At 45.6% G+C, this 24,416-nt stretch overlaps 1 protein-coding gene across 13 annotated transcripts in view; it reads left to right on the forward strand.

The window, feature by feature from the left end:
- The window catches only part of LOC147459432 (uncharacterized), a 131,256-nt gene that overhangs the window by 102,743 nt on the left and 4,097 nt on the right, over positions 1 to 24,416 (forward strand). The window lies entirely within an intron of this gene.

Here is a 24,416-nt window from a genome sequence, read left to right on the forward strand (position 1 = left end):
GAACTTCTGATGTAATTAAAGTATTACGAAAAATTTTCACCTTGTTGCTTTTACCTAAAAGATATTCCTATACTACTGTTTCATACCCTTGATCTATAATCGCGGGAAACCCTTGCTATGCATATTGAGAAAAAAACCAATCAACCATTTGATAGCCTTTTCAAAGCTTAGAATAGCCGAAGGTCGTTTTGACTCTTGTGCCCAATTGCCAATCTTGTGAAATGAAAAGATATTGTCAAGGATGCATCCATCCCAATTGAAACCTGTGTGAGGACTCTGGACGAGATTTGGCGGAAGGCCTCGAATTGGCACTTCAGAAGCATGCATGAGATCTTGCAGAAAGGTTTCAGATGATCACTGAGCACGTGGACCAAAATCTTATAGCCGGGAGAGATCAAGGTGATTGGGTGCTGATGTCTCAAGTTTCTAGAGGCATCCCCTTCTGGAATCAAAGAAATGGTACCCAAAGTCCTCGACTCCATCATAAAACCAGTATCAAAAATATGAAGTAAGTGCAAACTTGCAAGAGGCCATCTCTCCACCCTACCCCCCCCCCCCCCCCCCCCCCCCCCCCCCCCCCAACCCAAAAAAAAAAAGACTCCCCCTTATTGTATTATCAGTCACAAGTGATGACGTGGCATGACCATGACCAGACTGCACAGAGCAAGGGCAGAGCAAAGGACTCGATTCTGTAGCCAAGCATGCGTGAGGTGGCTGGATTTATGGGACACGTGGAAGTACGGAAGTGTTGATGTGGCAAGCCGTACGACAACTCTTCTGGCTATTATGACAGGCTTTTGGGGCGACCTGTTTTAGCAGGTGGTGCTTTTGAGCGTGTCTAGCTTTTGTATCAGTTGCTTGTTTAACTAGTGCCTTAAAATATGAGCCTAGGGGGCCACTCTCAACAAAGCAATGCATAGTATGCAGAGTGAGCTCCCCAGCATTTGTACTCTGTGGATTTCAGTATAAAAAGAAGTACCGCAAGGGACGACAGACTTTGGGTCCAATACATTTGGTAGTGGAACTTCGCCATGTCTTGTCTTGACTTAGTTGGTTTTCAAGTTAAAGTGTTATCAGTTTTCAGTTTTGTTTGTATGTCTGCTGTTAATTCACCGCCTTGCCAGTGGCTTGTTGGTTAACCATCTTTGGATGAAAGAAGAAGATACTCTTGCGACCTACGGTCAGAGATTTAGGGATACTTTTCTCCTTGTCGCTTCTTTCATGAAGGTTTCTCTCAAGGAACAGATGGAAAGATATTGTTGTGGTCTACTGAAAGAACTTCAAAGATACTGTCTAAAGTAGAAGTCCTCTAGCATTCAACAACTTATGGACCATGCTTTGGATGGCTACTCAATGTTGATGGGGTCCTTCACATATGCTATGGACGATCTAGTGTCCAAAGCTCTAGAGAAAGAATCTTGAGAAGTAAAGAAGAGAGGCAAGAAGGTTGCACGCAAAAAGAAATTCCTAGTTCCTGAGTTGTGTGTCGAGCAAAGGGCGAATAGTACAAACAAGGAAAGTGCTATGGGTGTGGTGAAGTAGGGCATGTGTTAGCAAAAGAAAGAGGAAAAGCTTGAGGAAAAGCCAAAAATTTCTAAGGCGGGAGAGGAATGAGAGGAGGGAATGACAAAAGTAGGACTTGCAGTAGATGTCATGAGGACACCTAGACTCGCATAGTTACCTGGAACGAGAACGGGAATAGGACGGGAACGGGGAGGAGGAGGGGGGCCGGAACGGGAGGGGGCCGGAACGGTCGACTAAAGTAAGGCTTGAATTACCTCCATTCAACTTAGTTCCAAATAAACTCCTAAACAACCCCAAAATTGCCTCCAAATTTGCCCCCAAACCTGCCCTAAACTGCACCAAATATGTCCCCCAAACATTCTCAAACCTGCTCCCAAAAGCCTACTTTTTTGCCCCAAATGCCTACTTTTGCCCGTTCTGCCTCGTTCCCCCCAGTCCAGAACACCGTTCCGGTTACACCTCGTTCCGGAACGGCGTTCCGTTCCCGACTCCGTTTTGGGAACGGGACTCATCCGGAACGCCGTTTCGGAACGTTTGGGCTGTGTTCCGTCCGTTCCTTGTTACATTGACCTGGAGATAACGAGGATGACGGTTTTGAACTTTCCTAAGCTTGGGGCAAAGTATAGGATCAAGCCCTCATTTCCTTTTTGACACCAGAGCCAAGGCAAACTTTCACTGAGATGGTGGCTCGGTTGGGAATCAAGTTTGAAGAGATGGACCACAGATGGATGCAGCGTTAACGGCACAAGGGCATCAAGTTGCCATAGCACCTGTCCTTTTCAAGGTCCGCTTGCATTGCCAGGGTTACATTGGGCACAAGACTTTCATATTATGCCTTTGGAAGAGTGTCATGTACTCTTGGGGCTACCTTGGCACCACAAGAACATTGTCGTGGATTATTGGGCTAGGAAATTCTAAGTAAAGAATAGTAAGGGTAGAGATGTGGTCTTTAATGTAAAACTTAAAGGCGAGTGAGTCCTTCTTGTATTGGCTTTGGCCATTTCAAATGTCATGTGCGCATTGCAGCGAGCCATGTGGACAAGCTACTGCTAGAGGTCAACATTAGTCTTAGTTAGGGATCTAGCTTGGCCTTGTGTGAGCCTCTAGGATGTGCATGATCAGGTAGGTCATAGTTGCATACCCTCAATTAGACAATACAATCACTTAAGCATATAGGCATATGAACAATCCCTTAAGTCATTTATTAATAAGTGACTTTTTTTTTCCGAGAAAAAGTTCCTTCTATTAGTTAATAAAACTGCCCATAGGGCTACAACCACCTCTACTAGAGAGGGCTACAACAATCGAAGGGGGAGATTCTCTTAATGAAAAAACAACATATATACAATGAGGAATAAATCAAGAGATGGGGGGAGAGAAAAGCCACACAGGTGGACAATAGTGCCATCTGAGCTCACCCTAGACCATGGTGAAGAAAGGCCCAGGGTGCTAAAGTCGAAGGAACGCTTCTCTACGCTCTTGACATGCGGTCAGAGCTGCACTGAAGTCTCTCGAACTCTCCCCTAAGAGTATGGATCAACTCCATCCAAAAATCTCAAACAGTCTCCGTTGGTGGCACAAGGCGAGCCAAAGCCTTCGATACAGTGCCCAAAGCTAGATTGATGCGCAAACAGCAAGAGATGGGGGTTCCAAAAAGAGTTGATATGGGGATCATGGTTCTATACATGTCACAAACTGATGACGTGGCATCACTTTGCGGACAGCCCTTGTTGACGTGGACAGAACTGTAGCGACAGGCTGTACGGATTGCTGACGTGGCACCTATACGGACAGATTGGCGTGGCATTGTATGGACGCCCGCTTTTTGCACTGGCTTGCTGATGTGGCAACTGTATAGAAATTCCGCAAATTGCGTTGTTGCTTTTTGTTGGTAGATTTTGAGTCAAAAGCTTTTGGGACTCTATTGATTTTGAGTTTAACGCTTTTGGGGCTTTGCTTTTAGCACCCCTTGTAATCTTTATAAGTGACCCAAGGGGACTCACTTCTCAGAGCATCTGGACGTAGAGTCTGAGAGCGAGCACCCGCGGGAAGTTGTACTTTGCTCAAAGATTAATATAAAAGAAATACCGAAAGGGGGGCCAGTCTTTGAGGCCAATCTCTCTTGGCACGGAACTACGTCGGGCCGTGTCGACTCTTGAAATTGTGAAGTGTTTTGAAGTGAATCTCTGTTGTGTCGCGACCGAATCTAGACCTGGGAAAGGAAATAGAAAGAAAAAGAATCCCCAAGAGAAAGAAAGATACACAACTCAGATTGACTATTAGAGAGAGAGATAACCATCTCAAAGAGAGAAAGTCTTTTGGTTTTGGGGAACAAGGGCACATCTCCGCAAAGTGCCCCAGACTGAAGACAGGCCATAGAGTTCTAGAGCAGCGGAGGAACGTGGCAGAAAAGGCAAGATGAAAGCAGGACTGGTATCGGATTGCACGGGAACCGACCCAAGCCAGATGGATGAAAGTACAGAACTTTGCCGCGCATGGGGCAAAGTGAAAGATCAGGATGATGGAGGAGCCAAGGCAAACTTCATTTTACCTGAATTGGCGGCGCAACTCGAGATAACGCCCAACAGGATGGGGCCACCGGTGGAGGCAGTTCTAGCGGCACCCAGATGGGATGTATCCATTACGCCTGTCATTGGCAAACTTCGTTTGCATTGTCAGGGGTATTTAGGACACGAGGACTTTTACATCATGCCTTTGGAAGGGTGTAATGTTCTCCTAGAAATCCCTTGGTACCATAAGGACTATTGGGCCAAGAAAGCGACTTTGACAAATGTTACCATATACATGTGGTAGTGATGTGTGTGAACACACTAGGACCGTCGGGGCATTTTTTCCCTCTTTAGGAGGTTTTTTCCCCCGTGCATTGTATATACGCCCATCACTCTAGGGCTATCTATCTTTCCATTGCACACTAAGTAACACACTCTCTATTGTGTGCCTTGAGCTTTCTTCGTCTTCTCCAAGCTGTGTGTGTTTCTCTGCAACCCTAATTCCAACAATTGGTATCAGAGCAGGTCATGTCCTCCCGGGCTTAGTCGCCAGCTGCTCCAGTACACGCCTGCTCACTTTCTCCGATTTCAGTGAGCTTTGGCGAGCGTTCGCAGGTTGACAAATATTTTGGGCAAGCTCGAAGAGCTTGGTCTGCTCAGAATTTTGATTTGGCCTCATTTCGGCCTCCGTTTCCACTACAGGCAGTATTGCACAAGCTATTTCGTCATTTTGTGCAGAATTTCTGTCAGTGCCAATTTCTGCATAAGAGGTGCCTTATAGTCTTCTACGGTTTGTGCTATATAGCACAGGTTGTTCCCGCTCTGTTTCTCCTATTTTCGGGCAGTTTTCACAGCAGGTGCAGCATTTACCATGGCTGACAACAACAACACAGATGTGTTCAAGATGTTTGCTGCTGAGGACAGGTTGGATGGGGACAACTACCCTATGTGGGCTTATATGATGCAACATGTTCTTGTGTCAAAAGGTGTTTGGAACATTGTGCAGGGCATTGATGCACGTCCTGGTTCTGAGGATGTAGGCGATGTTGAGGATGTTGCAGGTCTTGCTGCAAGGATTGCAGCTGTTAGAGTTGTTTTTCCTACGGCAGAACAAGCTCGTTGGGATGTTAAGGATGCGCAGGCTCATGCATTGATTTCGTTGTTTGTGAAGCGCACCATTGTTCCTCACATCCGTTCAGCAAAATCTGCAAAACAGGCTTGGGATATTCTAGCAGGTCTTTATGCAAGCCGCAATGAGGCTAAAATTGCTTTGCTGCGTAAAGAGCTGGAGTCGAAGATTATGCATGAGGAGGATGATATGGACACTTTCCTTGCTAGTGTCAAGGATATCAATGAGCAGCTTATTTCTGCAGGTGAAGTCATTTCAGACAGTTCCCTTGTGCAGACTGTTCTTGATGCCTTACCAGATTCCTACCAGACTTTTGCTAGTACTTGGAGACTGATGACCCAAGGAAATCCTGAAGTTGTCAAGTTTGATGCATTATGCACATTGTTGTTGCAAGAGTCACTTTCTAGAAAAAACAGGACTAGGTAGCGTGCAGTTGAACAGGCCTTTATTGCTTCTCAAAGAAAGGGTGGTAACAGTAATGCAGCCACTTCTTATGGTTCTGCTGCGAGTGGCAAAAATTATGTTCCTAATGCTTCTGCTGGCAGTACTTCGTCTAGCAATTCTGGTGATAAGGGCAAAAAGAAGATGCGTTGCCATTATTGTAAAGCCAATGATCAATTGATCAAGTCGTGTCCTAAGTTGAATGCCAAAGAGGCTAAGAAAAAAGAGGGTGGTTCCACTGCAAATGCTGGTACCACTACAAATGCAGCCATTGTTGAGTCTTCTGTGAAAGGAGACTGTGTTGCTGATGTTGATGCAGAATGAGGTTTTAGCGCAGAGTGCACTTACAATCCTGCTGTCCATGATGCATGCTTGTCAGTTGCTGCAGATTCACATGTGTGGTATTTCGACAGTGGTGCTACAAAGCACATTACCTCACATCGTGAATTGTTTACCTCTCTCGAGTCTGTCCCTCATGGGAATTCAGTCACTTGTGCCAACAACGCCTCTTATCCAGTTCAGGGAGTTGGAAAGATTGTGCTCACTGCTGCTAATGGTAGTTCCTTCACACTTGTTGATGCACTTTATGTACCTGGGATCAAGAAGAATCTCTTGTCTATCCGCACTTGCTAGACTTGGACTTGTAGTCAAATTTGTGCATGACAGATGTACAGTTCATGATCTCAGTTTTGGTGATGAAATTGTTGCATCTGGGCTGTATAAGCTCACTTTGTATGACAAGTGTGGACAAAATTTTGCAAATGCTGTTGCAGATTCAAGGGTTATTTCAGATGCAAAACTTTGGCATGCACGTTTTGGTCATCTGAATTTTGCCAGTTTGCTGCGTTTGCAGAAATCTGATATGGTTGCTTCTTTGCCGCCTCTTGAAGCACCTGTCAAACATGTTTGTGAAGGCTGTATTTTGGGTAAGATGCAGCGTTCTAAATTTCCAAAGGATGGTTCAGTTCGGGCCACATGCAGGTTGCAGCTTGTGCATAGTGATGTTTGTGGGCCCATGCAAACTCCGTCCTTGGGCAATTTCCTGTACTTCGTGACTTTCATTGATGATTACTCCAGGCATGCATGGGTATTTCCGCTTAAAGCGAAGTGCGAAGTTTTTATGTGCTTCAAACAATTTCTGGCTATGGCTGAAAATGTCTCGAAATGTACTATGGGCACCCTCCGTTCCGATCGAGGGGGGGAGTATATGTCTCATGAATTTAATGCATTTTTGGCTAGTCGTGGGATAAAACACCAATGTACAGTGCCTTATACACCTCATCAAAATGGTGTTGCTGAGAGGAAAAGAAGGTCACTGACGGAAATGGTACGATGTATGGTCAAAAGTCAACCTTTACCGCATTCTTTTTGGCTTGAGGCCATCATGTGTGCCACTTATGTACTTAACAGGTGTCCTACGAAAGCTTTGCAGTCTATTACTCCATATGAAGCATGGCATGATAGAAAACCTTCTATTGAGCACATGCGTGTTTTTGGCTGTTTGGCATATGCTTTGGTGCCACAAGTGCAGCGCAGAAAATTGGATGATAAGGCTGTCAAATGTATTTTTGTTGGTTATAGTGCTGAAAGCATAGGTTACAGGTTGTATCATTCGTAAACAAAACGTATTCTGGTTTCTCGGGATGTAGTGTTTGTGGAAGATTGTGTTCAGCCCTTGCTGTCATGTACTAGAGACAGTAATGTAAGCTCACAGGACATTTATGACACTTTGTTGCGTCTTTTCAGTGGTGGAAATACGAATGTAAGTTCCAATGAGGCAAATGTACAGCCTATGGGGGTTTCTGAAAATTTTTTAGATCAGCTTATTACTGATACAGATGTACATGATGTACTTGATGAGGAAAGGGCTGAAAATGAGCAGGCTAGAGGTATGCCAAAATGGCTGGTGCACACTTTGCGTGACAGTAAATTGGATGCACCTTTGTCTAGTCGTACTCGTTCAGGCTCTCGCCATGCATCAGATTGTTATGCTTTGGCTGTGTCTAGTTTACATGATGTTGAAGAGCCTCTGTCTTTTGATGAAGCACAGAATTCAGAAAATTGGATGGTTGCCATGCAATCAGAATATGATGCACTTATAGAGAATGACACATGGACTTTATGTGATTTGCCTCCTGGCAAAAAGGCCATTGGTATGAAGTGGGTTTACAAGTTGAAACGCAAGCCGGATGGTGAGATTGATCGCCATAAGGCTCGACTTGTTGCAAAGGGTTACGCACAACAAAAAGGCATAGATTTTGAAGAAACTTTTGCTCCCACTTGTCGTATGACTACTGTGCGTTTTCTATGTGCATTGGCAGCTCATTTTGGTTGGGATGTACATCAATCAAACATTGTTACTGCTTTCTTGAATGGTGACATATTTGAGGAAGTTTATGTAACGCAGCCTCGCGGTTTTGTCATAAAAGGACAAGAGGACAAAGTGTGCAAATGTAACAAGGCTTTGTATGGGTTGAAGCAATCTCCTCGTGCTTGGTATGAGAAAGCTGACACTCATTTGGTCAAACAAGGCTTTCGTAACAGTCCAACAGAAAGCACATTGTATGTAAAGCGTGAGGGTGATGTACTTCTCATCGTGGTTCTTTATGTTGATGATTTGCTGATCACTGGACCAAATGAGAGACATATTGCTGAATTTAAGGCTGATTTGAATGCTACTTTCAAGATGAAAGATTTGGGGCTGTTGCATCATTACTTGGATATACAGTTTAAGCAGTGTGATGGTGGTATTGCCTTGTGTCAGAAAAGTTACATAGAGACATTGCTATGTAAGTTTGGACTTGAGGATTGCAAACCTATTGCCACTCCCATGGAAACATGTTTGAAGTTGAGTCTACATGATGCTGGCGATCCTGCTGATGTCACTCTTTACCAAACTGCTGTTGGTTGCCTCATTTATGTATGCAACACGAGGCCGGATATTTAGTTTGCAGTCTCACAGGTCAGTAGATTTATGCATAGCCCAGGGTCTAAGCGTTGGCAGGCTGTGAAGAGGATTTTCCGCTACCTTAGTGGCACTTTACATCTTGGCTTGTTTTATCCCAAGGGGGGATCATTGCCGCCAGACTTACATGCTTTTTCGGACTCAGATTGGGCTGGTTGTTTTGACACGAGAGTGTCCACAAGTGGTTTTTGTTTCATGCTTGGCAGTTCATGTATATCATGGTTGAGCAAGAAGCAACCTACTGTGGCCACTTCGAGTTGTGAGGCTGAGTACAGGGCAGTCTTCACAGCTACGGTGGAGTGTGTATGGCTCAGACGCCTTATGGCTGATTTGGGTGTTGGACAAGACAGTGCCAACACTATCTACACTGGCAGTCAGAGCGCATTGGCAATTGCGAGGAACCCAGTTTTTCATGCTCGCACAAAGCACATTGAGGTGCATTACCACTATGTCAGGGAGAGGCTCTCAGCAGGAGAGATCAGCTTGGCTTATGTGCCAACACAGGACAACCTTGCAGATCTTTTCACAAAGGCATTGTCTCGTGAGAAGCTTGAAGCTTTCCGCAAAGCTTTGGGCTTACTCCCCTTTGTGGACTGATCCTGTCCTCAGGGCATGGCATTTCCCTTTACTCATGTGCCAGCTCTTGTTCACCGCATCACTCAGGGGGGATTTGTTACCATATACATGTGGTAGTGATGTGTGTGAACACACTAGGACCGTCGGGGCATTTTTTTTCTTCTTTAGGAGGTTTTTTCCCCGGTGCATTGTATACACGCCCATCACTCTAGGGCTATCTATCTTTCCATTGCACACTAAGTAACACACTCTCTATTGTGTGCCTTGAGCTTCCTTCGTCTTCTCCAAGCTGTGTGTGTTTCTCTGGAACCCTAATTTCAACAACAAATGAGAAGGGCAGAAAAATTGTACTTGATGTAAAATTCAAGGGCGAGTCCGTCCCTATTGTATCGGCTTCGACCATTTTAAAATTGATGAAATCCAGTCTTTTTGTTCACTCGATCTATTTGAAAGAATTGAATGACGAACAACAAACGAACATGTATGAACTAGACAAAGAACGACAAGAATTTATGCACACACATGCTGATTGTTTCTCAGAAGGCTTGCCAGGCGAGTTACCCGCATCTCGTCCTAAGGACCATACTATTGATGTGATTCCTGGAACCACACCACGAAACCGGCCACCTTATCGTGTTAGCCAAGCCCAGAATGAAGAAATCATGAAGCAAGTGAAAGAACTTGAAAATGGTCTCATCCAGCCAAGTACTTAACCCTACTGTTCTCCGGTTTTACTGGTACTAAAGAAAGACGGATCTTGGAGGATGTGCATTGACTATAGAGCTCTCAATAAAATCATTATCAAGAACAGATTTCTGATTCCAAGGATTGATGATATTCTTGACCAACTTCAGGGATCCTCTTGTTTCAGTAGGATTGATTTCAAAAGCGGATATCATCAGATTAGAATCGCTTCGGGAGATGTCTACAAGACAGCCTTTTCGGACAAGCTTTGGTTTATATGAATTTTTGGTGATGCCTTTTGGACTCACCAATGCTCCAACAACTTTCAATAGAATGATGGATAGGATTTTTTGAGAGGATCGATCTTTTGTGGGCACTTTCTTTGATGATATTATAGTTTTCTCCAAGGATGAAGCACAACATCGACACCATCTGCTACAGGTCTTTCAAGCATTACGTGATCACAGATTGGTTAGCAATGCCAAAAATAGCGAGTTTTCCTTGTCAGAGATACACTTCCTGGGACACATCGTCTCAGCAGCAGGAGTACAGATGGACCCGGCCAAAATTGAGACTATCTGCGATTGGCCATACTTGAAGAATGTTCATGAAGTTAGAATCTTTTTGGGCTTGTGTTCTTACTACCGGTAGTTCATTCGGAAGTTTGCAGAGGTAGCTTCCCCTTTGCACTTATTGACTCAGAAAGGAGTCCCTTTCTCGTGGGGACCCACAGGGGTGACTGCCTTTCAGACACTTAAGGAAAAATTGACTACTGGACCAGTGTTGGCTTTGCCAGACTTGCAAAAGCCATTCGAAGTTTATTGTGATGCTTGTGGTCTTAGTCTGGGAGTGGTCTTGATGAAAGAAGGCCATGTGATTGCTTATGAAAGCAGAATGTTTTCAAGGCCAGAATTGGTAGCATAGATTTATGAGAAAGAGCTATTGGCAGTGATCCATGCTCTTACTCAGTGGTGACATTATCTACTCGAAGCCAATTTCACGGTCTTTACTGATCATCAGAGTTTACGCTACTTCTTGTCACAGAAGCTACTTTTAAAAAAGCAGATGCGGTTGGCTAACATCTTGTCACAGTTTCACTTTCAGATTGTCCATGTCCAGGGACATAAAAACTTAGTGGTAGATGCATTCTTGGAAGCCCCTCGTCTTGGCTATTTCCGAGATCCATCATAGAAGCTTCGAAGATATGGTTGATCAGTACGCCACCGATCCGGATTTTTCCGATGTGTTTACTCAGATACCAGAATGGGGAGATAGTGCCAGGGTATTCCATACAGGATGGCTACTTGATGAAGAAAACAATGTTGTGTGTTACACAACCGTTGAAGGAAAAGGTTTTGACTTAGTGCCATTGTCGACCTTTTATGGGTCACCGCGGCATTGATACCGCCTTGAAAGGTGTGGAGCGTTGTTTCTTTTGGCCGAGACATCAAGAAGGATGTGGATGACTTTGTTCGCAGTTGTTTAGTATGCCAGAAGGTCAAGTTTGACAGGCATAAGGCACAAGGATTACTACAGCCTTTACCCATTCCCACCTGCCTCTGGCAAAGTGTTTTTTTTTTCCGAGAAAAAGATCCTTCTATTAGTTAATGGAAACTGCCCATAGGGCTACATCCACCTCTGCAAGAGAGGGCTACAACAAGCATGATAGGGAGACTCTCCCAATGAAAAAACAACATATATACAATGGGGCTAAATCAAGAGATGGGAGGAGGGAAGAGCCACACAGGTGGACAGTAGTGCCATCTGAGCACCCCTTGGACCATGGTGTAGAAAGGCCCAGGGCGCCAGAGTCGAAGGAAAGCCTCGCGGCGCTCCCCCTCTGGGAAAGTATTGCAATGGATCTCATCTTTGATCTCTCGAAGACACAGAGTGGGCACAATTGCATTTGGATTGTCATTGACAGATTTAGCAAGCAAGCTCGCACCATTTAGCGAGACTGTTCATTGCACTGATTTTTCGATTACATGGCATGCCTGAGACAATAGTCTCCGACAGAGATCCTCGATTCATGAGTTTGTTTTGGAGGGCTATTTGGGAGAACATTGGCACACGGTTACGGTTCTTGTCATCATTCCACCAGCAGACACATGGGCAATCTGAGATTGCAAATTCAGTTGTTCTACATTTATTGAAGTCTTACATCTCTGATCAAAAGACTCAATGGGATTTTTTTTGCCTTTGGTGGAATTTGCCTACAACAACACGGTTCACTCTGCGACGGGGAAGACGACAGTTGAGATAATTGAAGGTGCTCAGAAGGTTTCACCCTTTCTCAACACTAAAGACAAGATTCTTGAAGCCGATGAGTACACGAGGGACTTGGACACTGCTTTTGCCAAGGTCCGCGAGGCTTTAGAGAAATCTCAAGAATGACATAAGAAGGTAGCAGATCGACATTGACGAGATTTGAAACTAAAGGAAGACGATTGGGTGTTCTTACGTTTTGAGAAGGCACGCCTAAGGAAAGGAAAGGGAAAGGAGCGGCTTTTTCCAAAGCTTAGCATGAGGTATTATGGCCCTTTCCAGATTAAAGAAAAGATAAATGATGTCTTTTTTCAACTCAAACTACCCGCTACTTGGAAGATTTACAATGCATTCCATGTGAGTCTCTTGAAACCTTTTAAAGGTGAGGTGCCAGTTGATGGGGAGCCTGATGAGCAACCCGAAGTCGAAGAGAGAGAGGAGATACTCGTTCCTGCAGAGATTTTGGCACACAAGGAAAGAAAGATGAAAGGTAAAGTGATTCGGCGGTTCTTGGTTAAATTCAAGAACTATCTGGCATTAGATGCGAAGTGGATGGAGGAGGAGGACCTAGCAGATACTCTTCGGATTTTGGAACTTTACCTTGAAGCATTCGGTTTAGCATCGTCTACTCCGATAGATTCCCGAGATCAGCAAGGTTGAATCTGGTGCAGAGAGATTGCACAAGAGGGGAGTCACTCCGCTCGTTTGTCAATAGATTACCTTGATTGAATAAGGTCACTGATGTCCCCTTTGGGTTTCAGGGATACTGCTGGGCTGACAGTATTTTGTTGTATGACTTTATGAAACGGAATTCTCGAAATCGAGCATGATTGATTTGTACTCTCTCATTTGACTTGTTTGATCGAAATGACTGCAGCATTTTGGTCTCATAAATCTCTATAGGCATGATTGCAATAAGGATTAGTTAATCCGGCATCAGTGAGGTCCGGGATGGATCTAGATGCGGTTATTAAATACGTTGGAGAGGGGGAATGGGGAACACACCCACCACACAATACAATGCCTCCCTATAGCTCAGGGTATCCACAACACCCCTAACCTCTCAAATAACACCTACAAATCGGCTAATTTGCACTACCAGAACAATGCTTGCACACAAAACAATAATATCCTGCTCTGCAAAACCATTATTCGGCACACATGCCCATCAACGGCTCAACTCACCCCCTCCGAGTCACACAACACCCCAATTCTATCCTCTTTGCACCACACTATACTCTGCGGGCACACACCTCCGCACGCACCAACATGCACACAAAGAGCGAGGAAAAGGAAGGGGAGGGGAGAAACGGCACAAGGAAGTGGGGCAACGGCTTAGTATTATTTAGCAAAAGGATAGTACAACCATTCCAGAGCTTTAATGGCAAGCTTCCACACAGAACACCTCCACAATCGGAGTCTACATGCCTTCACAGTGCAAAAAAGCCCCTAAAATGAACCATCTTTTGGTATTTATAGCAGAGCTCATCCTTATTTGGTAAATTGGGGAGCATTGGACATTTGTCCCTTTGCTTATCTAGAAAGATTGCATGGGATTTGTTTCCTCTAGGGAACTTGAACTTTACTTGCTCTCTTGAAGGGGGGGTGCACTAGCGACGTCGCTAGTGCCCCTTGGCATTTTTTAATTTCTTTTTTTGGGTTTTATTTTCCTTCACTTCCACCTTTGGACAGCCTTTGATTTAGCCCACCTTTGGCCGACCTCTCTTCAATGGCCCTCTGGTCCGCCCTTGAAGTGTTCTCTTCGGTCGCCCGGCTTTGCCTCCCATTGACCGGCCACTCTCTCTCCCTTTCTCATCTATACCCGGTGCCATGGGACAGCCTCCCTAGCACTAGCGACATCGCTAAAGGAGGCTCCCCCTTGCTCTCAAAAAATTAGTCCTCTTGTGGGACGTGGGAACCACCTTTAGGCGGGCGCCACTGCCAAGTCATCACTGTCGTCCGCGGTCGTCTAACTTCCCAGCAACGTTGTCGTATGCCCACAACTCCGAGAGCCACCTGCACAGCGCCTGCAAGGCATATAGTCTTGCATGCGCCAAACTACCAAACGATCATCGTAGCAACGTGCTAAGGGTCTTGATTAGCGATGACCCAACCACGTTTAACTCAAAGTTTAGATTGAAAAGACTTTGGTGCGTTTTTTGGAAAAATCAGAGTTTTTCTTGATCATTTTGGCTCATACTTGACATGTGGCATGTAATAGATGATGCCAAGTTTTGCCTTCGCTTATGGGACAATCTCCCCGCCACGTGGTGGCCTCTGGACGCCCGAATCCCCATGCCTAAATTTTTTTCAAAGTTCATCAAAATAACCCTTTTGTGTTGCCCCTCAAGTTCAAGGCCCTGCCATTTGTGGCTCCGAGATCCGGCTCCCGGTTCGTAAAGCCCGACGAAAGAGTCACATTATTGGCTCCAAACCCCCCCGGCCTTGTCGCATTCCAAGACTCTCAAGACCGCAGACCAAGGCCGCAAAAATGCGAGGTAACCATTTGTAGCCAACTCCGAGCAATTGCACCCAAACTTTGATCGGCCATAGCTTGCAGTCCACTCCTCCGTTTGGTGAGCAGTCAGTGTTTGTTAGCTTCACTTGATGCATATCACCCTCTAGAACCCTATCGAGGCCAAACAAATGAGAAGTGGCACACTTTCCCAAGCAGTTGAACTGTCACACACGTGGTCCCCGGATGTCACGTGACACATCCCAACCCTATGTGTCCATGGACAAGCTACACCACAGTAGGGTTCAGTCAGTTAGTCAAGTCTAGATTAGCAGTGATCTGGCACTTTTGTGAGTCTATTCGTAGACCGTGCATGCCCAGTCACTTAGCATAGATGCATATCCTCCGGTTGCACACAGCATGATCATCGGAATTCCCATCAGAATCCATTAGCATCAGTTAGGGGAATTTTCCAGTGCATTTAGCCTATTTTCCTATTTTTGGTTATTTTCACTTATTATTTTTAAGTGACTTTCCAACAAAAGTAGGTAGGGCAATTTTGCTAAGTTAATATATAAGCAAACTCAAGTTAGCACTTTCTCGCAGAAGAGGCAACAGGAGCTTCCCGCTCATTAGGCAACTTCTCAGCAGTACCCCTCAAGGACCCCTAGCGTTTTCTGTTCCCAACAGAATCCACTCACTTCCCTTGGCGTTTCCTCATTGCAGACCATCGCCATCACACTCAGCACGCTAGCCTTAGCAGATTGTCGCCATCGCCAGCAGATCCATCAGATTGGATAGCGTTTTCACTATTCAGCCCCATCAACGTTTTTGGTCTCTCTCCTAGATTAGCATTGGCGTTTTTGCTCTGTTGCAACGATTTCAGCAGATCATCCTCGCATGCATCAGATACATCAGCGTTTTTGATTGCAGATGCAGATTCAGCCAATGTTTTGACTTTCAGCCCCTAACCGCCGCAGGAACACACAATTTTCAGCCTATGAGACAGTAGCAGATCAGCCCCAAGATGGTTGCAGATGTTCCCTCATTTTCAGCCATAAAAACACAGCCAAAACAATCATTTTCAGCCACCGAAACAGTCCCGAAAATCATCGGATAGAAGACCTAAGATTTCAGCCACGAAGTCGTCGTCGTCATCACTGTCGTCGTCATCGGCATAGTCCCATTGCATCAGTCCATTGCATAAGCATTGTACACCTTTGTGCAATCAAAGTAGATCACTCTCGTCGACGAGAGTGGGGCCTTCGGAGGAGGGTTTTACAACCTCTCGGGTGTCGTATCTCTTCTCTCTCCTTCTCTCAATCTCATTCACTTGCACGCACAGTATCCACTCACTTTGTTCGTGATCATAGCACTCGCCATAAGACGGAAAGCTCTCTCTTTCCCTAAGAACTAAAAGGAACCTTGAGCAATAAAGATCACTAATCTTGAGAAAATACAACATTCATTCCGCTGCACCTTACATTGGTATCAGAGCTTTCAAAGTGTTCTGCATTACTCAAGGAAAGAACCACAGGAACCACAATAATTTTTTTGCTTGTTGCGATCGCACGAACCCAAGTTTACTTGGGCGTGGCGATTCCTAATCGTGTTTTGTTGAAGAGTGACGGGAATCCCAAGAAAGAAGGGCTTGTCCAGCCTCCCCTTGTGTCTCTTTTCACTCATTGAGAGCGGACCATGCACTTAGTGGCCGGGCAATCGACGTGAGGTGGGAAAAAGCAACCTTGGTGTGAGCGCAAGGCCGCCAAGGGGTGCGCTCGCAGAAAAGGGTAGAACTCGGGTGAAGAGAAGATCCTTCTCCAACGCGATTTGCAAGCGAAAGAAAACCTCAAGAACCCCAAGAACCCAAGACCCTCAAGACTCAAGAACCTCAAGATCCTCAAGAACCCAAGATTCTCACGAATCAAGGACCTCAAGAACCTCAAGACCCTAAATAACCCAAGTTCCTCGCGAGCTTAAGACCCCAAGAACATGGTGCATTGTCGTCACCCGAAGCGGAATGGATACTTCGCATACAGGTGATGAGCATGAGAGAGGCGACGAAGACTCGTCCGCACCCGGAGATGATTTCTTCAACACTCCCCCTTCGCCATCTACACCGCCAAGTGCTATGGAGGCAATGGTCAAGCAGATGATGGCCATGATGGATAGACAAGAAGCAAGTCGCCTTGCTCAGGAACGTGAGCGCATTGCTCTTGCCGCAAAACAAGAAGAACATCGACTTGCTTTCGAACGCGAGCGCTATGAACGAGAGGCTCAAAGGGAGATTCGTCATTAAGAATTTATTTCCCACATCCTAGCCTCGAAGACCGAACCACCCAAAGATCGTGGGAGTTTGTCAAGTGGCGCAAGCCACGACGCGGATTCCAACCATCCAGTTACAGAAAAGTTGACTTTCAGTAAGTATGACGGTAAGATGGATGCTACAATTATTCATTCTTGGTTGCATCAATTTAATGCTTATTTTGCGACAACTAAGAAGATAGGAAATAACAAAGTTTTGACGACAGCTATGTACCTTGCTGGTGATGCCATCAGTTGGTACCACGCATGGCAAGAGGCATAGCTAGCTGCGCACCTAGAGGCAGCCGACGATTTCACGCCCCTCTCTTTTAGTTGGGCTGATGTCCAAGACAAGCTCAAGGCGCGGTTTATGCCACCTCAGTACCTTGCACGATTGAAGGACGATTGGCGCGCTCTCAAGCAAAATGGTATGCCGGTTATGTCTTTTTCTAATCGTGTTTTGCAGCTAGGTACCCAACTACGCATGTTGGATGATGAGCGCAAAGAGGCTTTTCTCTTTGGATTGAATGAGTATATCAAGTACGATGTCGAGGTACTCGATCCAATCGATCTCAACAAGGCGATAGCAATTGCTCTCGCATAGGAGATGAAGCACAACAAGGGGAAGCCTAAGGAGAACAAAACTTCCACAAGTACCTCGCAGACTTCTCAGAACCCTCATAACGATAAGAATGGTAAGAATGATAACTCTTCTAAACAATCTTCAAATAGTCTCTCATCAAAGAATTCTTCCAATGAATCTAAGGGTAAGGCTAACACAATTGCTAAACCGAAGCTTACTCTAGATGAAAAGGTAGCACAAGGAATTGTAAGAGGATACATCACTTCGGAAGAACAAAGCACTTATTCTAAAGGTCGTTGTTTTCATTGTCACATTAAGGGTCACATAAAAAGAACATGTCCTAAGCTTGAATCGAATGAATCTAAAGAACCACAACACCCGCTACATCTGTCAATGCAATGAATGATAACACGATTGTGCCCAAAGTTTCTCAGGACCCTCCCATTGATGATTCTCTCATTAAATGTTATGGTCGTATGTCGGGGCACCGTTTTGTCATATTGTTTGACCCAGGTAGTATGTGTGATGTGATCAGTTCCTCTCTTGTTGAGAGAGCCCGCCTCAAAGTTAGTCCGAGATCTCCTATTGAGGTGTCTGGTTTTCGTCCTGGTATGGACGCTCTCATCACGGAGGAGTGCCTTGATGTGTTGTTTGCAATTCAATAGACTGCCTTCACTAGAAGATTTGTTGTTTCTCCTCTCTCAGGATGTGATATGATTTTGGGCATTCGATGGTTTCGTGAAACTGATGCTTTCATAAATTTTGCGGCTAACACTATAACTCTCAATGCCGACACTGATTTTCCTACTGTCTTTCATGGAGTGGATACTTCTCCTTCTCCATCTCTCATTGCTAATATGCAGGACAAGGTGGAAAGAATTCGAGATACGGAGACTCTCTCAGTCTCTTTTCTCCACAACATGACACACAGAACTTACATGATTATGAGAAGCATGATGATTTGAAGGATAATGATTTGCTGATGATTTGGATGGAAAGACAAGCATGATGAATTGCATGAAGATGATGTGATTGTTCACAAGGATGATGTGTTAGTTGATGCTTTTTCTAGCGAAGCTAACCTCGTTGTAGGATCGATCAATCACCAAGAATCGATCTTGGCTTTCGAGTCGAGGTCCACAGATCCCCCACAAGAAGATTCGATAGATCCGGAAGAAGTGATCTTGGCTCTCGTGCCTTGGTCCAAAGAACCATCACAGGAAGTATTATGTGTTTGCATGATTGATACGCACACATTGTTCTAGTGTTTCATTCGTGACGGTTTCTTGTATTTTAGTCAGCATCGTTATGTGATCCCTTTTCCTAGGCATGACATATTGCATGTTGAGCACCTTTCTCTCACGGATGAGCACGAATGTATGCGGATTGTTCATGAAAAGCTGAAAAGTTTGTATGTAAGGAAGTCGCATTCCATGTCTCTTCCTTGGCATGACACAGTTTCCGAACGAGCACATGATTGTATGAGCACCAAGCATAGGCATTTCGATTGTGATTTGCCACAGTTGACTGAGTTCGATCAAGCAGAAAAGATTCGATCGCATTGTTTGCATGTGTTTGATGAACGGGTTGTCACTCCGTCTCTATGTTCATCTACATTGCATACACAGTCTTTAGAGAAGACAAGACTTTTTTCCTTCACTTTACATGGAATGGGTATGTTCATGGTTTTGTGTTGGAAATGATTTCAGGAATTTTCAGCCATGGAGATTCTTGAAGACGAAAGAAGCAGATCTCTAGGCAAAGTTGACGCAAGAAAGGAGATTCAAACGACTTTGTGTCGCTTTCGGCGCGGCCCAAAGAAGCAAGCGTTGCAGACCTTTACGAAGTTCAAGTACCGCACGACCCACACATCCGAGTGGACCGGCAAAGAGTCCCTTCCAGGTTTCCGGATGCTGTTGGCGATCTTCCTCAACGCCATACAGTTCGATATCAGTACCTCACTTTGAAAAGGAGGGGATGTTACGTGACACATCCCAACCCTATGTGTCCGTGGACAAGCCACACCACAGCAGGGTTTAGTCAGTTCAGTCAAGTCCAGATTAGCAGTGATCTAGCACTTTTGTGAGTCTATTCGTAGATCGTGCATGCCCAGTCACTTAGCATAGATGCATATCCTCCGGTTGCACACAGCATGATCATCGGAATTCCCATCAGAATCCATTAGCATCAGTTAGGGGAATTTTCCAGTGCATTTAGCCTATTTTCCTATTTTTGGTTATTGTCACTTATTATTTTTAAGTGACTTTCCAACAAAAGTAGGTAGGGCAATTTTGCTAAGTTAATATATAAGCAAACTCAAGTTAGCACTTTCTGGCGGAAGAGGCAACAGGAGCTTCCCGCTCATTAGGCAACTTCTCAGCAGTACCCCTCAAGGACCCCTAGCGTTTTCTGTTTCCAACAGAATCCACTCACTTCCCTTGGCGTTTCCTCATTGCAGACCATCGCCATCACACTCAGGACGCTAGCCTTAGCAGATTGTCGCCATCGCCAGCAGATCCATCAGATTGGATAGCGTTTTCACTATTCAGCCCCATCAACGTTTTTGGTCTCTCTCCTAGATTAGCATTGGCGTTTTTGCTCTGTTGCAACGATTTCAGCAGATCATCCTCGCATGCATCAGATACATCAGCGTTTTTGATTGCAGATGCAGATTCAGCCAATGTTTTGACTTTCAGCCCCTAACCGCCGCAGGAACACACAATTTTCAGCCTATGAGACAGTAGCAGATCAGCCCCAAGATGGTTGCAGATGTTCCCTCATTTTCAGCCATAAAAACACAGCCAAAACAATCATTTTCAGCCACCGAAACAGTCCCGAAAATCATCAGATAGAAGACCTAAGATTTCAGCCACGAAGTCGTCGTCGTCATCACTGTCGTCGTCATCGGCATAGTCCCATTGCATCAGTCCATTGCATAAGCATTGTACACCTTTGTGCAATCAAAGTAGACCACTCTCGTCGACGAGAGTGGGGCCTTCGGAGGAGGGTTTTACAACCTCTCGGGTGTCGTATCTCTTCTCTCTCCTTCTCTCAATCTCATTCACTTGCACGCACAGTATCCACTCACTTTGTTCGTGATCATAGCACTCGCCATAAGATGGAAAGATCTCTCTTTCCCTAAGAACTAAAAGGAACCTTGAGCAATAAGGATCACTAATCTTGAGAAAATATAACATTCATTCCGCTGCACCTTACACCGGCACAACTTGGAAGCTCTTTATCTTGATACCCGTGACTCGAATTGCTGATCTGAAAAGACCAGCAGGCTCCACAAATCAAGCACTACGTATCTATCCACTGAATCCGGCTCGAACTACCTGACAGTACCTGCCTTGTCTGTCTCAGATCTGCAATGCACTGCACCTTCAAACTCAAATATCTTGGGCTCCGTAGCTCTGTTTGATGAGACGTCTGCACCCGCTCCTTCAACACTTTAAGCTCTACATTTCTAGGCAAAGAGACTGCACCTTGAACCTCTTTCAACTGCTACCCAAATTAGCTCTTCTTGGAGCCCTCCTTGGCCTGTAAACCGCATCAGCCATACACTTCCGCTGCTACATTTCTATCCATGATCTTTGTAGCTGCTCCTACCCTTGCCTTGCTTCTGCTAGCCTGCACATATCTGCCCATGCCATCTTCTACGATTGAACAACTTTGGTTGCACCATGGTTGCTAGCAGTCATGGTCTGAGATTTGGAATGAATTTTTTTGTGATTTGTCATGTGATGTCTTGTGATGTGACTGTCGACTTTGTATAAGTACTAGATGTGTCGTGTCTACCAGTGCATCGGTACTTAGAGTCAGTGTTACTGAGTTGGTTTATGGCTTGTCTGTTCTGCAGGCGTAATTGAGGGCGATTACACTTCTTTCAAGAGGGGGGTATGTCATAAATTGATGACATGGCATCACCCTGCGGACAACCCCAATTGACGTGGACAGAACTGTATGGACTGCTGACATGGCACTTGGGCGGATTATTAGCTTGGCACCTGTACGGACAGACTGACGTGGCAATGTACGGACACCCGTTTTTTGTGCTGGCTTGTTGACGTGGCAACTGTACGGAAATTCCGCAAATTGTGTTGTTGCTTGTTGCATGTAGATTTTGAGTCAAAAGCTTTTGGGACTCTATTGATTTTGAGTTTAACGCTGTTGGGGCTCTGCTTAAGTGACCCAAGGGGGCTCACTTCTCAGAGCATTTGGACGCAGAGTCTGAGAGCGAGCACATGCGGGAAGTTGTACTTTGCTCAAAGATTAATATAAAAGAAATACCGAAAGGGGCGCCAGTCTTTGGGGCTAATCTCTCTTGGCACGTCGGGCTGTGTCGACGCTTGAAATTGTGAAGTGTTTTGAAGTAAATCTCTATTGTGTCGCGACAGAATCTAGACTTGGGGAAGAATATAGAAAGAAAAAGAATCCCTTGGAAAAGAAAGATACACGACCCCGATTGACTATTAGAGAAAGAGAATCTCAAAGAGGGAAAGTGTTTTTGTTGCGGGGAACAAGGGCACATCTCCGCAAAGTGCCGCAAAAAGGCACAACGAGGACAAACCGAAGACAGGCTAGAGAGTTGTATAGCAGCGGAGGAACGTGGCATAAAATGCAAGATGAAAGTAGGACTGGTACCGGTTGCATGGGAATCGACCCAAGCCAGATGGATGAAAGTACAGAACTTTGCTGCACATGGGGCAAAGTGAAAGATCAGGAAGCCCTTATCTTCTTTGATGAAGGAGCCAAGGCCAACCTAATTTCACCTGAATTGGCGGCGCAGCTCAAGATCACGCCCGATAGGATGGGGCCACTGGCGGAGGCAGTTCTAGCGGCACCCAGACGGGATGTAGCTATGGATTATATACAGAGGTGGACATTGACGAAGCTCTTCAGCGATCGATGCATTACTTTCTCGGGCAACGTTCAATGCCAGGCATCCTTGGGCATGGATGATGATGATGATGATGATTTCAGGCTGACGATCTGAGTCTTTTACTCTTAGTTATTCACTTTCATTTTATTTTTGTACCCAGACATTGGATTAGAACCACAAGGATTGTATCAGTTTGGTCTCATAGGTCATTTTAACCTTTTGAAGACGTTTTTCATTTCATTTTCATCTCTCTCTCTCTCTCTCTCTCTCTCTCTCTCTCTCTCTACCCAAACACGCCACTCTCTACACTCACTAGCCAGCTCTTCGTAGTGTTACACACCCTCAGCTCTCAGCTGCTTTCCAGACACTACCCATAGTGGTCGACCTCCATCGTCTGGGACGATGCCCCAGAACCGATGGTATGAGGGGGAGTGCAGAGATCTTTATAGACAGCTACGGGCTCGACGAGCCTTGGAGGAGATCATCGAGAGTGAGGTCAGGCGACAGATGAAGGCTATCACACGCCGTAAATGGCGGGCTTTCGAGGAGGCGTAGGACCTTGAGCTATACCACCTTCTCATGAGTACAGACTACGCCGCAACATGGAGGATTCTAAGAGAGCCACGCCCCACCACCCACCTGGAAAACCCCCAGATCTGGCATGACTATGCCGAGCGCTTATACCAAATACCTCGATAGCCATTGATCCGAGAGCCATCCGATCCTGGACCTATCACCTCGACTTCCTTCACATCTAGTATGGTGGGAGGACCATTCGACGCCTTTAGCATGGCTGCTTAGCAGATCACACTGGACTACAGAGTGAGCACTTGATATATGCAGCAAACACTCTCTCCCCCTTGATAGCACGTCTCTTCAAACCGCGCTTTGGTTGAGAGGGACTACCAGAGGGGTGCACTATGGACACCATTGTGCCTATCCACAAATTTGGTGACACCCTAGATCCAGGGAACTACAGGACTATCATGATTGGTAACACATTGGCCAAATTTTATGGGGCAGTTCTTGAGGCAGAGCTTAGCACATATATAGAGGCATAAGGGCTACGCACACAAGGACAGGCAGGCTTACGACGCACTTTCTTGACTATCAACCACATTTTCGTGCTTTGCTACCTGATCGACGGAGCGAAAGCACGGAAGAGGAGTCTCTACTGTTGCTTTGTGGATTTCCGCAAAGCCTTTGACACCATCCCTAGAAAGAGACTCTTTCAGCACCTTCAAGAGCTACAGATACCATCTGAAATGATATGGGCCATCCATTTTTTTGTATGCACAAATCATAGGTAGAGTGCGATGCCCAGGTGGACTATGAGATCCCATTGCTAGCACCATTGGTGTGAAGCAAGGATGCCCCCTTTCCCCGACTCTATTTGGTCTCTACATCGACGAGATCTCATATTACATTCTACGAGGAGGCGGAGAGGGATCAGACTTAGCAGGTATACCAGTCCATATTATGCTCTATGCTGATGATATCATTCTAGTTCTGAGACACAGGAGGGACTACAAAGCCACCTACAAGCCTTGGATGATTTCTGCACACATTGAGGGCTCACAATGAACCTTGGCAAGAACAAGGTCATGGTCTTCCACACCTCCAGGACAGTTTTGAGCAGAGCAGTATACTCACAACAGTAGGCGGGAAGGTCGAGGTGGTTGATTCATATGTATACTTGGGGGTGACTTTTACTGGCACCACTGGCAATTTTTCCATGGCCCAGGCAGCCCGAGACCGTCTTAGACGAGGATATGCAACGCTGGCCACCTTAGAGCGCAGATGCCATCAGGCCACTTCAGGAGCTTCGTACCAAGGGGTGACTTTTTGACACTTTAGTCACACGTGCCATGATGTATGCCGCTGCAGTATGGACACCAGGGCTATCAACATCTCTCTGGGCACAGATTAGAGCGCCCACAGATCATCATGATCTCTCGTTTGTTAGACAGCAAACCCTCAGTACCACATGACATCATCAGAGCAAAGTTAGCTGCACCACCGATGCTAGTACAGGCCCTCTTCCAGACAGTTTGCTTCATCTAGCGCATCCGAGAGCTCCCACCAGACAGACTCA

Source organism: Adiantum capillus-veneris, chromosome 4 (genome assembly GCF_014529385.1).
Source record: "Adiantum capillus-veneris isolate H3 chromosome 4, ASM1452938v2, whole genome shotgun sequence".
Classification (NCBI taxonomy): domain Eukaryota; kingdom Viridiplantae; phylum Streptophyta; class Polypodiopsida; order Polypodiales; family Pteridaceae; genus Adiantum; species Adiantum capillus-veneris.